Below are 12,639 nucleotides of genomic sequence, written 5' to 3'. Positions count from 1 at the left end.
GCAGGAAAATAGAGGCCTCGCAGACATTTAAAAGTCTGGGTTTTATAATGTCATTCAAACACCCAATGTGATCTTAATCATCAATTTGGCAGTGATAGCTGGAGTTATAGAATCATGGAATCTCAGAGTCAGGGAGGGATACAGCATGGAAACAGGCCCTTCGGCCCACCAAGTCTGCACCAACCATCAACAACCCATTTACACTAATCCTACATTAATCCCATTTTTATTCTCCCATATTCTCATCAACTTCCCCTACATCCTACGAAAGTTCTAGCTCTACCAATAATTCTACTCCAATACAATTCAACTGGTATTTCTAGCTCGGGCAGTAAACACTGGCAATAGAACATAGAACATTACAGCACAGTACAGGCCCTTCGGCCCATGATGTTGTGCCAACATTTTATCCTGCCCTAAGATCTATCTAACCCTTCCCTCCCACATAGCCCTCCGTTTCTCTATTATTCATATGGCTACCTTAAGAGTCTCTTAAATGTCCCTAATGTATCTACCCCCACAACCTCTGCTGGCAGTGCATTCCATGCACCCACAACTCTCTGTGTAAAAAACTTACCCCTGACATCCCCCTTATATCTGCCTCCAATCACCTTCAAATGATGTCCCCTCGTATTAACCATTGTCACCCTGGGAATGTGCAGGATCATGTCCTCACAGTGACCAGGCATTTTAAAATGTTGACATATTTTTAAGGTTTCCTCTGGGCCAGTAAGAGCGGGATCATTCATTCCAGCCAGATGTGAAACTCTTGTGTCTCTCTGTCTGAGGTTCCTACCCCTCACTTGACCATATTCTCATTCACCTCATTCCTGGGTTCACCATGTACCACAGCACATGATGTGGTACATGGTGAACACAGCAATGTACCATTCCCTTGACTCCTCACCAACAGAGTGCCTCATGGAATCCTGCTCCCTCTTAGCATTCCTACCATATTTGGCTTCTACATAGTGTTGAATTAAAATGGCCTAAGGCTTAGACCAGTACAATCATGAGTGCTTCATGCCCACACAACGGTACCCAGTTGTCATGCCCAGTGTTAAAATCAGGGCTCAATGTAGTCAGACTTTATCTTTGAAGAATTGATCTTGACTGAGAAAATATTTGTATACTCAGGGGTGTTTTAATGGGTTTTTTGCAGGTATCACATTTATGATTTTAGATGCCATAGGAGATCAGCTCTTCAAAATGAAACAAATGCAGAGCCACCTTTAAACTAAGATTGAATGGGTGAAACATTCTTGGTAAAATTCATAATTACTCTGATAACTGTGGCTCATTTTCAGTGTCTGTTTTTATTCTGCACCTAGTCCTTCCAGACTTATTGTACACCACAGACAGGACTATTCAACAGTCTGATTATTCATTAATTTTGCTAAATCGACAACAAGTGCAAATCTCACAAAAAGGTTATGTGTTGAAAGATGGAGATGAAACAGAAAGCATAGTCAATGCCTGGACCACACTGCCTACTCAGGTTTCTGATCCATTGAAAAGAATTGTACAATAAATTGAGATTTAGTAACTTTTCCCATGTTACTCTAGGTACAGTTTTTATTACCATGTTTAGATAATGAATTCTTCTGTTTCTCCTTTTCTGATAATGACCTCTTGGGCAAAGAAACAGAAAAGCCGATTACATGCAGAAGGACAGGGCATATGGAGCACAGCTGACCTGGCAGCTACAAGTTACTTGGGTAAGTGGAAAAATGAATATTGACAAAACGTCTTAGTCAATTAATTTCTGTGCCTTACAAACACAAAATAATAGTCGCCTAAATAGAATTCTTTTCCTACAGGAGGAAGAAATCTTACCCTCCAACGTTAATATCTATTTTGTACCTAAGTTACAAAATTCAGAGAAAAAGAGATTTTAATGTTGACTTAATCCTAAAATAGATCCAAGGCTGAGGGATTTTACATTAAAATTGATTAATGATGCTGTATCCATTCAATGTTTTTGTTAAGAGTATACATTATTCTTCAAAGGATATCACAGATATTTTAACTTTACAGTCAGCAATCCTACTTACCAAATCATCATTAGAATATTTGATAAACTAAATACCAGTTTATCACTAAATTGTTCAATGTTTTAAGTATTCATGATTTGATTGGCACATTAAAGACTAGTATTTATATTTATCTGTGCTACTCTATTGAACTCTGTGACAAAATAGCACTTCTGTTGTCATAAACATAACTGATTCAGAAGAAAATCTGCCCACAATATGCAATATTTCCAGTAATTTCGTTACTGCATTGGTTGTTTATTTGCTCATTTTCCATGTAACATATTATGACACGAAAACCTGTCATTTTCAGTTAATTATGTTGCATTTGCATTTAGGGTGAATATAAAATAGGTTTTGGAAATGTGTCAATTTATCTCTCTGGATACCAGAGCTACTGTTTTAATTAGAGAAACCAGGGACAGCAAAGCTTAGACTTTGATGTATTTGAAAAGAATGAGAGAAAATGTAAATTAGGAAATTGTGATTAAGTAGAACATGTTTGCCCTTTAAACACCTTTGGATTGCAGGAGGAAGAAAAGACTGAAATGACGGTAAAGGATTGCACGGATCTGAGGTCCTAACGTAGGAAGAGAGGAGACAAATTTTGTTGTATCTTGACTTTGGTGTAAGTGAGAATCCAAGAAGAGGAAAAATGAATAGAACAGTATATTTGCACCTTTAAAGGAACAGAAGGAAAAATTCACATAAGTAATGCAATAGTGTTGATGAACTGAAGTTATATATAATGAAGTTTGTGGAAAGATTGGAAGCAAGTGGTGCTTATCATTCAAAATAGTTCAAAACAAAATGTCTCATAAAGAAGCTCCCAATATGCTTCACCAAATGCCCTGGTTCAATTATAGAAGTAACTTAATTACCTTTCAGGATCACATCTGACTTGGGGGAAATAAATATTGGAAGCTTGATTGCTCTAAATTAACAAAAAAAGATCTTAAAAATTACAAGAGATTTTGATGAGCTAAATTTGGAAGAAGTATTGCTGCTGGCCAGTGAGACCGTACCTAAAAGCTATAAAATTAAAATCAGTGCCAAAAGCACAGAGAGACTGTGAAAACAGAAATGGTGACGGGAACAAAATATGTAATAAAATAGAAAGTGATGGAAAAGGCAGGTTCAGCAGAATCTGTGGAGAGAGAAGCAGAATGTTTCGAGTTGATGGACTTTCATCAGAATCCATAATAGTTTTTAGATGTAAATGTATAGATATTTTAAAACAAGTATTATTAAGAAGCCGAGGGAAAAAATGAAGAGCCACATAGAATGGATGGTTAAAATACACACACTTGTTGGAATATTCTTGGGTAGATTGTATTTTTGTGGGTGATAGTAAATCATCAACCTCTTTCTCATTCATCTCTCCAGAATTGTATCTCCATCAAATTTGATAAAATATGTGAAGAATCAGGAGTAAGTGTCGTCATTCTCCTTAGAAAAGAGGAGATTATGAAGAGATTTAGGAGAGGTGTTGAATATCATGAGGAATTTTGTTGCAAGGCAAAACAGTTTTCACTGGAGGTTTCCACCAGCAATTGGACACTGCTTTAAGATAACTGGCAAAATTTCCCAGGGAAGAAATTAAGATTTTTTATAATAAGGACATCCTTGATTTACAAAAGTTTAGTTAATTACTTTTTAGTATGATGCCATTGTTTATCAATTTATGAACTTACTTTTTTCTAAAACAAATGGGAGACTACTTTCTTTGTGTAAGGATATATTGAACCAAAATCCCCATAATCTATTTCAGTCCTCCTTTTCTTATTTACAACACTTCACGCAACAAAATGTTTTCTAGGAATGCATCCCTTTTGTAAGTCAAGGAAAGGCTGTAGACCTTCATTATAGGCTGCAAAGCAGTACCTCAGAAGGTAATTGAAGTAGATTCCAAGGAGAATTAAATATAAACCTTAAAACAAGAAATTTGAGAAGTAATGGCAAAGAGTAGGGGATTGGAGGTGTTTGTAGCTCTTTCAAAGTATTGCTGCAAATGCTATAGGTCAAATGGTGTGCATCTTGTCAGGGAACATGCAGATGGTCACGTACACATGAACCTGCTGTCCTTATCCTACTTAGCGGTGGCGGTTCCAGCTTTTAGGAGGTGCTATCAAAGTAGCCTAAAGAAGTAACTGCAGTGCATTTTGTAGATGAGACACCATACAACTAAGAAGTATTGTAGTGGAGCAAATGAATGCTGAGGCTGATGGATGGGATTCTGATCAAGTGAACTACTTAGACCTGGTTGAGGTTGAGCTTCTTATGAGTTGCTGGAGCTGCAAGTGGAGAATATTCTATTGCGATCCTGACATGTGCCTTGTAAATAGTGGAAAGACTTTGGGGTGTCAGAATATGAATTGCTCACCTCACAATATTCAGCCTTTAACCTGAACTTGTACTCCCAGCCATGCTCCAGTTGAGTTTCTGGTGAATGCAGACCCCCAGGTTGTTGATGATGGGGATTCAATGCTGGTAACTTAAATGTCAAGGGTGGGTGGTCCAACTCTCTCTTGTTGGAGACAGAGGAGATTGCAGACGGAATCTGGAGCAAAAAAAAACAATATACAGGAGGAACTCAGGGGGTCTGGCAGTATCTGTGGAGGGAAACAGACAGTCAAACTTTCAGGTGGAGACCCTTCATCTGCTTCATTTATTGAGGGGTTCCGAATGGAATTGAACATTATACAATCATCAGCAAACATCCCCACTTCTGAGTCTGTAATGGGAGCAAGGTTATTGATCGTGATTATTGATCAAGGTACTTGATAGTGACTGGGCCAAGGACACTGCCCTGAGGAAATCCTGCAGTGAAGTCCTGGGGCTTAGATGATCCGCCTTCTATACCATAACCATTTCCTTTGTGTAAGGTGTGACTACAACCATTGGAGTGTTTTCTGCATGTCCACTGACTTCAGTTTTAACTGAGATCCTTAATGCCACACTTAGTCAAATGCTACCAGTCATTCTCACATCACCTCTGGAATTCAGCTTCTTGGTTTATACTTGGACCAAGGCTGTGATGAGTTTGGTGCCAAGAGGTCCCAGAAAAGTGAGCATCAGTCAGAAGGTTATTGGCAAGAAAATATTAATTGACGGCTCTGTTACTTCCACCTATTACCACTGTACTGTTGATTGAGAGTTGAATGTAGAGATACTTTTTTTGGAAGCAAAAATAGGGATAGGGAGAGCACCTCAAAGGATAAGAATTGAAACAAAAGTGAAGCAAAAGGCTGTACAAACAAGATAGTTGACATTCTTTAACTGGAAGCACCAGTTAAGCACCAGCTAGGTGTATATTGTGTAGTTCTGAACTCTCTGTTGAAGGCAATGGAAAGTTTGAAACATTAAAAGAACAATATGGGTTGCAATTATTAATTATAAATGGGTGTGTTTTTCACTAAAGCTGAGGTTTAGGTTTTCCCAAGAGAACATCAGGGTTATGATGGAGTCAAAGTGAGCAAATATAAAAGCTTCTTTCTACATTTCGTACGATGCTAATACAAGGGCACAAGTACAAGATAATCATGAAAGCAAATCAAGTGGTAATATTTTAAAAGTTTCATTATAGGAAGGATGGTTTGAATTTGGAACTTACTGCCACTTGAAGGCACTTAAGACAACCTGAGCTGAAACATTTTCTGATAAAGCGATGGTGCTGATGGGGAGTGGTTTTTGGAACACTGTTTATAATGAAAAATATTGTTGGACATAATAATTGAGATCCCCAATAACTGCAATAACATATTTTAAAATACTGGCTAAGCAGACTAGTAATTAAGAAAAGCTAAGGGACTTTTAATGCCAACAATGCAATAAGATAATTAAGAGAAAACAAAACCAAAAGAAATTGGATGACGTACAAGACAAGTAGATTAAAGCTTTACAGTGACTGATCAGAGTGGGTTGTGAGTTGTTTCCCCCACGTTCAGTCACTTACCACCCCCCCCCCCCAACTGCACCCCATGTCCCAGTCTGAGCCATTAACCTCAGTTCCTGTCCAGGGTCTCAGCCAGCCGAAGACTTTCAAAATTCAGTGGTCCAGGTGCATTGTAAAATCTTGGCAGAGCTATGATCACTGTCAGCAGAAGACACTCACCAACACAAAAGACAGGAGATTCCTTGCTCTCAGTAGCAGAGCAAGGAAGGGAGTTTTCCAGCAAACAAGCAATCAGAAGTTTGTTAGCAAGCGGAAAATCAAAAGTTTAGCAACCAGTGGGCAGTCAAAATTTTGCCAGCTTGGCAATTGGCAAGCACATCCACCAAACTGTCCTGATGACCTGAGAAGAAAGTAAGTGCCAGCAGCTGTAAGTCAGATGTTCTGGCCCTATGTTGTTTGTGGAATCCCACAGAGGGCAAATCAATTGGAACATTATGGGCAAATTTATCTCCAACATCGTATTAACTACTTAAGATATTTATTTTGTGGAAACAACCTCCTATAAAATAAACTTGTTCAATTTTAAAATTTAAAATTACTCTGGCCATTTATCTGCTTCCACCTACCGTATGATTGCCTTTGTCACATTAATGGCCAAACGATCCATTTTGCTTAAATGGAAGGATCCAATACCCCCTACTACTTTTCAATGGTTCTCTCAAAATATATAATGTTTAAACTTGGAAAAAATTAGGAGTGGTACTGTTGATCCTTCGCTTAAATTTGAAGACATTTGGAGTCCATTTATTCAATAGTTTCACATGATATAGATCCCTTTTCAATAACTTTTCAATTTAGAGGAACGGAGTTGACAACATAATATTGCTCTGTTTCTATTGAGAAATTTTAGTCCAGTTTTTTTTTCTTTTTTTGTCTTTTTTTTTAATTTTCTTTTTAGTTTGGTTTGATTATTTACAATTTTTCTATTGATTTGGGGATTTTCTTTTCTTTTATATACACAATAAATCTTTATCTTTCCTTTCTTTTATATTATATTTATCTACTAAGAGATCGTGAGATCTAAAGTTTTTTTTATATTTTATTATTCTTTATGATTATCTATGCCATGATTGTTCTCTTGATCTCTTTGTATTACATGTACAGTCATCGATGTTATATATTAATATGTATTAATTTGGAAACTAATAAAAAGATTGAAAAAAATTACTGAGCACCTTAGATTGTAATAATCGAGGTTTAGAAAGTCCATTCCTTTTTGTAACTTATGCCAAGATACATTAGTTAAAATTATCATTGACCCTATCTACTTTACAACAGCTTTACATTTCAGTTGAATCATTATAAACATTAAATTGAAAAAAAATTAACATTAAGATTTTAAAAAATATTTCCACTGTCAAAACACAAAAATATTTCTTATCATGATATGCTTACCCTGAAATGCACATCAACTTATCTGTGCAAAGTGTAGCAATTCTGCTTAAAGTGTGAGGGACCTTAAGCTCATAAGAGTTGTAATATTAATCATTTTTGTGCTTTCAGATCAATGAATAAGATTTTAAATTTTCAGTTATAACTAATAATAGCTGTTAAAATGTCCCTAAGACCTACTTAAAGAGATTTATTTTGCTTTTTTACACTGTTGACAATATATTTTATAATGTCAACCACGTGTTTTTTTGCCACTGTGCACAATCAGACTGTTAGCCTGTACATTTGTTTGTGGACACATAATAGAATATGAGAGTTAGTAATGTGACAGGGTACCTTGGAGGGAAAGATACGAGAAATGTGAAACATACACAGCAATGGATGTGTTTAAACATGTTGGTTTGATTATTGTTATCACCAATATAGTTACCATTCATTATAGAAACCATAATTAATGCATTTATGTATAGTTTTTTAATAACTCCAAATACCCAGTTTTGCCAATGATAATAACAATAAAACCCCAACTGTACCAAAAATAAAGAAAAGTTAAACCACCCCGTAGGTGAGCTATTCTTGGTAACAGGTTCATAAGAAGCATTAAATAAATAAAGCAGCAGGGTCAAGAACAACATTTTATGTTTCACATTGCTTTGTTTTCTGAACAATATTTCATTATTTCGATATATTTTTGCTGATTTTCTTTGGTGGACCTAGCTTCTGTTTTAAAAATGAGCCATTGTGATAAATATATATGAAGAAAATGTCAGGTGATTGAAGAAAAGTACAGTTCATAGTTTGAAAACAAAAGATTTGTCATCGAAAGCTAAAAAATTGCAGATGTTGTAAGTCTGAAATAAAAATGAAAATGCTGAAAATACTGTGCAGGCCAGGCAGCATATGTGGAGAGAGAAGCAGAGTTAATGTTTCAAGTTGATATTTTTTTCAGAAAAAGGGAAAAGTTAGAAGTCAAAAATGTTTTAAGTTGCAAAGAAGAAGGTGTAGTAAGAACAAAGGGAATGTCTATGATAGGGTGGAGACTAAGAAAGACTAAATGAAGAGATGGTGATGATGCCAACTGAAAGGGGACAGTGAAGCTTGTTAATCACAGCTGATCTGTCAGGAGGAGATGTAAATAGAAGGATTGAGGACAGGAGAGAGAGAGAAAAATTGCTAGAATTGTGGGATATAAAAAATACTGCAATTGCCGGAAATCTAAAATCAAAGAGAATGCTGGAAATACTCAGCAGGTCAGGTAGCATCTGTTGTGAGAGTGAAGCTGAGTTAACATTGCGGGTTGGTGATCTTTCATCAGAGTTGGTCAGTTAGCCCTGAATACTATAATATGCTTAGTTGGAAGATGAGATGCTGTTCCTTAAACTTAAAGATCAAAGGCAAAGAGGTCAGAGTGGAAGTGGGATGGAGAATTAGTGATATTATTGAATGAAAATCAACTACCCATCAATGAATCATTTTGTTTATTCCATGAGTTTTTGGATTGTGTGTCTGGAAGTGTTAAAGACCATAAGATATACGAGCAGAATTAGGCTATTCAGCCCATCAAGTCTGCTCAGCCATTCAATTAAGGCTGATTTTTTTTTCTCACCTCCATTCTCCCACTTTCTCCCCATAACCCTCAATCTCCTTACCAATCAAGAACCTATCAATGTCTCCCTTAAACACAGCGCTCCCTGGCAATGAATTCCACATATTCGTTACCCTCTGGCTGAAGAAATTCCTCTTCATCTCAGTTCTAAAGGGATGTGCCTATATTCTGAGGCTGTGTCCTTGGATCCTAGACTCTCCTACTGATGGAAACATCCTCTCCACGTCCACTCTGTCCAGGCACTTCAGTAAAGGTGACAATTTGTCGTTGTAAATGCCTGCAGTCGACATGTTCTAGTCTATCACTTTTCCAAGTGTTAGACAATCTAAAGTGTTTTTAGCCAATCAGAAATGTTAAACAAGTATGTACTAATATTGTGGTAATGCAATGTTGGTTACACATAGGAAGCATGGAAATAAATGCAAATAATGATGCAATGATCAGAACAAGGCTTGCAGTTTTGTACACTCTCTATTGTTAATCATTTTATGATTTAAATTACTCCTAAAGAAGGGAGAAAATATACCATTTATGCTGGTATGTATTCTACCAGGTGTTATTGGCTGAAATTATGAAGTATCATGCCTTTTGATTTATTTAGCATGCTGCATTATTGTTCAGAAAAATAGACAACCTGGTGTCAAAATGGGTAAATTCATGAACCAACTCATGAACAAGAGATTACATATAGGAACTAGATAGTTACTCAACACGTGTGAGATGTGCTGAATTAGCATGACATGTGCTTTTTGTTGAGCAATAGAGGTCCATTTAACACACAAACCATCCACTTCATCATGTTTAACAGCTCACCTCCATAAATTCCATCTGTTCCAAGAGTAGTGGAGCAAAAGAGATGCAGAAATATACTTGGATAGGTAATGCCAGACTTTTTTTGTTCCAACTGTCCTGCCCTGTATTCCTAGCATTTTATCGGGATATTTTGCAAGCATGGAAGGAAATGGCTGTTAGGTTGCACATTGGGTTGCAAACCAGGATAGATGTCTGATGGAAGATGTCAGACTTGAAAATAATTTAATTCATTTTAACGTTCACGGCATGCACTAATTGAAATGAATGAAAGTTCATTGTCTTAATCTGCTCGTTCCTGAAAAAGCAGCAGATTTAGGCCAGAGCAATGAAATGGTCAACATAATCAGGCATTGAAATGAATGCAAGGGAAGAAGCAACCCTGAAGGAAAGCAAGGTCATTATGTTCATTAAACAAATTCCATTCATGACCAGCTATTAGACAATTATTTAAAATAGTCAAGGTCTCCAAGCAAACTAAACATGGTGACCATCATTTCCTGTGAAGATCCAACGTCTACTCAGTGATAATACTGCTGCAAATGGGCTAATGAAGATTAATGGGAGGGCTAGGCTATGACATAGGCTATGTGGGCTGCCCCCAGCACATTCTCAATAACGCAAAAAGTTGCATTTCACTGTGTGTTTCGATGTACATGTGACTAATAAATAAATATCTTATCCTGCCATCCTCCTAACTGAGAAGTTTACAGCTGATTCTTTATTCTGTTGGCTTTATGTACTACCACAGGTTGTAGAAGCCCTTTTGTTTTCTTTCAGAGTTGGAAGAGTAAAATCTTACCACCTTCCCAATCAATCCAAACCTTTGAAGTGCAGTCTTAGGGGATTCAGTGTGAATGTTTATGTTCTCTTACTTGTATTCTGTTACCCTACGTGGGTAACACAAAGATGCCATCAGCTACTGTTACAATTAATACTTAGGTTTTCCAAATTGATTTCCTTTCTCCTTCAAACTATATGGAAATCTTTAGATTATCACATTAGATTGTCACAGACCCATTGAGTCTTGATGGATTGAACCCCTGCATGATTTATTTATAATCTACTGTTATGCCTAGACTTGAGCATGACAAAATAGGTGCATTCATCAATCCACTGTAGTCTTGGTAAGGCTTCAGTGCTGGAACATACATTATCTAATCTTGCTGTTCCTATTGGTCTGTACAGAACTAAATTTATATGTTAGAGAAATAAAGGACTGTAGATGCTGGAATCTAGATGAAAAACACTATGATGCTGGAGGAACTCAGCAGACCAGGCAGCATCCATGGAGAAAAGCAGGCGGTCAATGTTTCGGGTCAGGACCCTTCTTCAGGACTGAAGATAGGAAAAGGGGAAGCCTAATATATAGGAGGGAAAAGCAGAGCAGTGATAGGTGGACAAAAGAAGGGAGGCGGGATGGGCACAATGTGGTGATAGATGCAGGTAAGAGATAGTGATAGGCAGGTGCGTGGGAGGTAGGGAGAGCAGATCCACTGGGGGATGGGTCAAAGGTAAGGAGAGAAAGGAACAAAATGGGGTAGAAAAAAGATAGATAGGCCTGGAAAGAGAAGAAGCATGGTGGGGGGGGGGGGGGGTGGGGTCTGGTGTGGGGAAGGGGTGTAGGGATTACTTAAAGTGGGAGAATTCAATGTTCATGCTGTTAGGCTGCAAGGTTCCAAGACGGAAAATGATGTGCTGTTCCTCCAGTTTGCGCTTGGAATTCTCCTGGCAGGAGGCCGAGGATGGACATATCAGTGATAGTGTGGGAGGGGGAGTTGAAGTGACTGGCAATGGGGAGATGCAGGTCGCGGTTACGGACAGAGTGCAGGTGTTCTGCGAAACAGTCACCTAGTCTACGTTTGGTCTCACCAATGTAGAGGAGGCCACACTTGGAGCACCAAATGTAGTAGATGATATTAAGGGAGGTGCAGGTGAATCACTGTCTCACCTGAAAGGACTGTTTGCGTCCCTGGATGGAGGTGATGGAGGGGCAGGTGTTGCACTTATGGCGGGGGCAGTGGAAAATTCACGGGATGGGTGGAGGGGGGTGAGGAGTGAACTAGGGTGTCGCGGAGAGATCGGTCCCTGGGAAAGACAGAAAGGGGTGGGGAGGGGAAGATGTGCTTGGTAGTGGGGTCCCATTGGAGATGGCGGAAGTGGCAGAGAATGATGTGTTGGATACATAGGCTGGGGGATGAAATGTGAGGACAAGGGGGACCCTATCCCTGTTGGATCTGGGAGGGGTGGGGGTAAGAGCGGAGGTGCGGGAGATGACAGAGATGCGGGTGTGAGCTCTCTCGACCACAGTCGAGGTGAAGCCCCGTTTAGAAAAGAAGTTGGTCATCTCGGATGTCCTGGAGTGGGAAGCCTCATCATGGGAGCAGGTGCAGCGGAAGCAGAGAAATTGAGAAAAAGGGATCACATCCTTGCAATAGACAAGGTGGGAGGAACTGTAATCAAGGTCACTGGTGGGTTTGTAGAAGATGTCAGTGGATAAGGAATCTCCTGAGATGGAGATGGAAAGATTGAGGAAGGAGAGAGAGAAATTTATATGTTTATATGGTGAAATATTGTATCTGTGATCTCAGTGGTGATGCCTAATTGCAAACTAGTTTACACAAGCTTTTGACCAGTATATTGTCAATTAGGATTGTGGTGATTTTCACTGCCACTGAGTGTGTTTGCAGGTCATTGTGCAGAGGACAGAACATAAACAGCTAGTTAATCTGAGTATCCTGAAGCACCAATCCTGTTTGACTCCTGAATAGTTTAGCACAGGTCAGTACAGCTATATTGGCAAAACACAGAAGTTGTTTTATTTTGCAAAGCTCTCTGATATT

The 12,639-nt window shown here is 38.3% G+C and overlaps 1 protein-coding gene across 1 annotated transcript in view; it reads left to right on the top strand.

Annotated features, from left to right (window-relative positions):
• The window catches only part of LOC127569494 (uncharacterized), a 534,065-nt gene that overhangs the window by 450,636 nt on the left and 70,790 nt on the right, over positions 1-12,639 (top strand). The window lies entirely within an intron of this gene.

This window comes from Pristis pectinata, chromosome 4 (genome assembly GCF_009764475.1).
Source record: "Pristis pectinata isolate sPriPec2 chromosome 4, sPriPec2.1.pri, whole genome shotgun sequence".
Classification (NCBI taxonomy): Eukaryota; Metazoa; Chordata; class Chondrichthyes; order Rhinopristiformes; family Pristidae; genus Pristis; species Pristis pectinata.
This window is presented reverse-complemented; position numbering and strand designations above follow the sequence as displayed.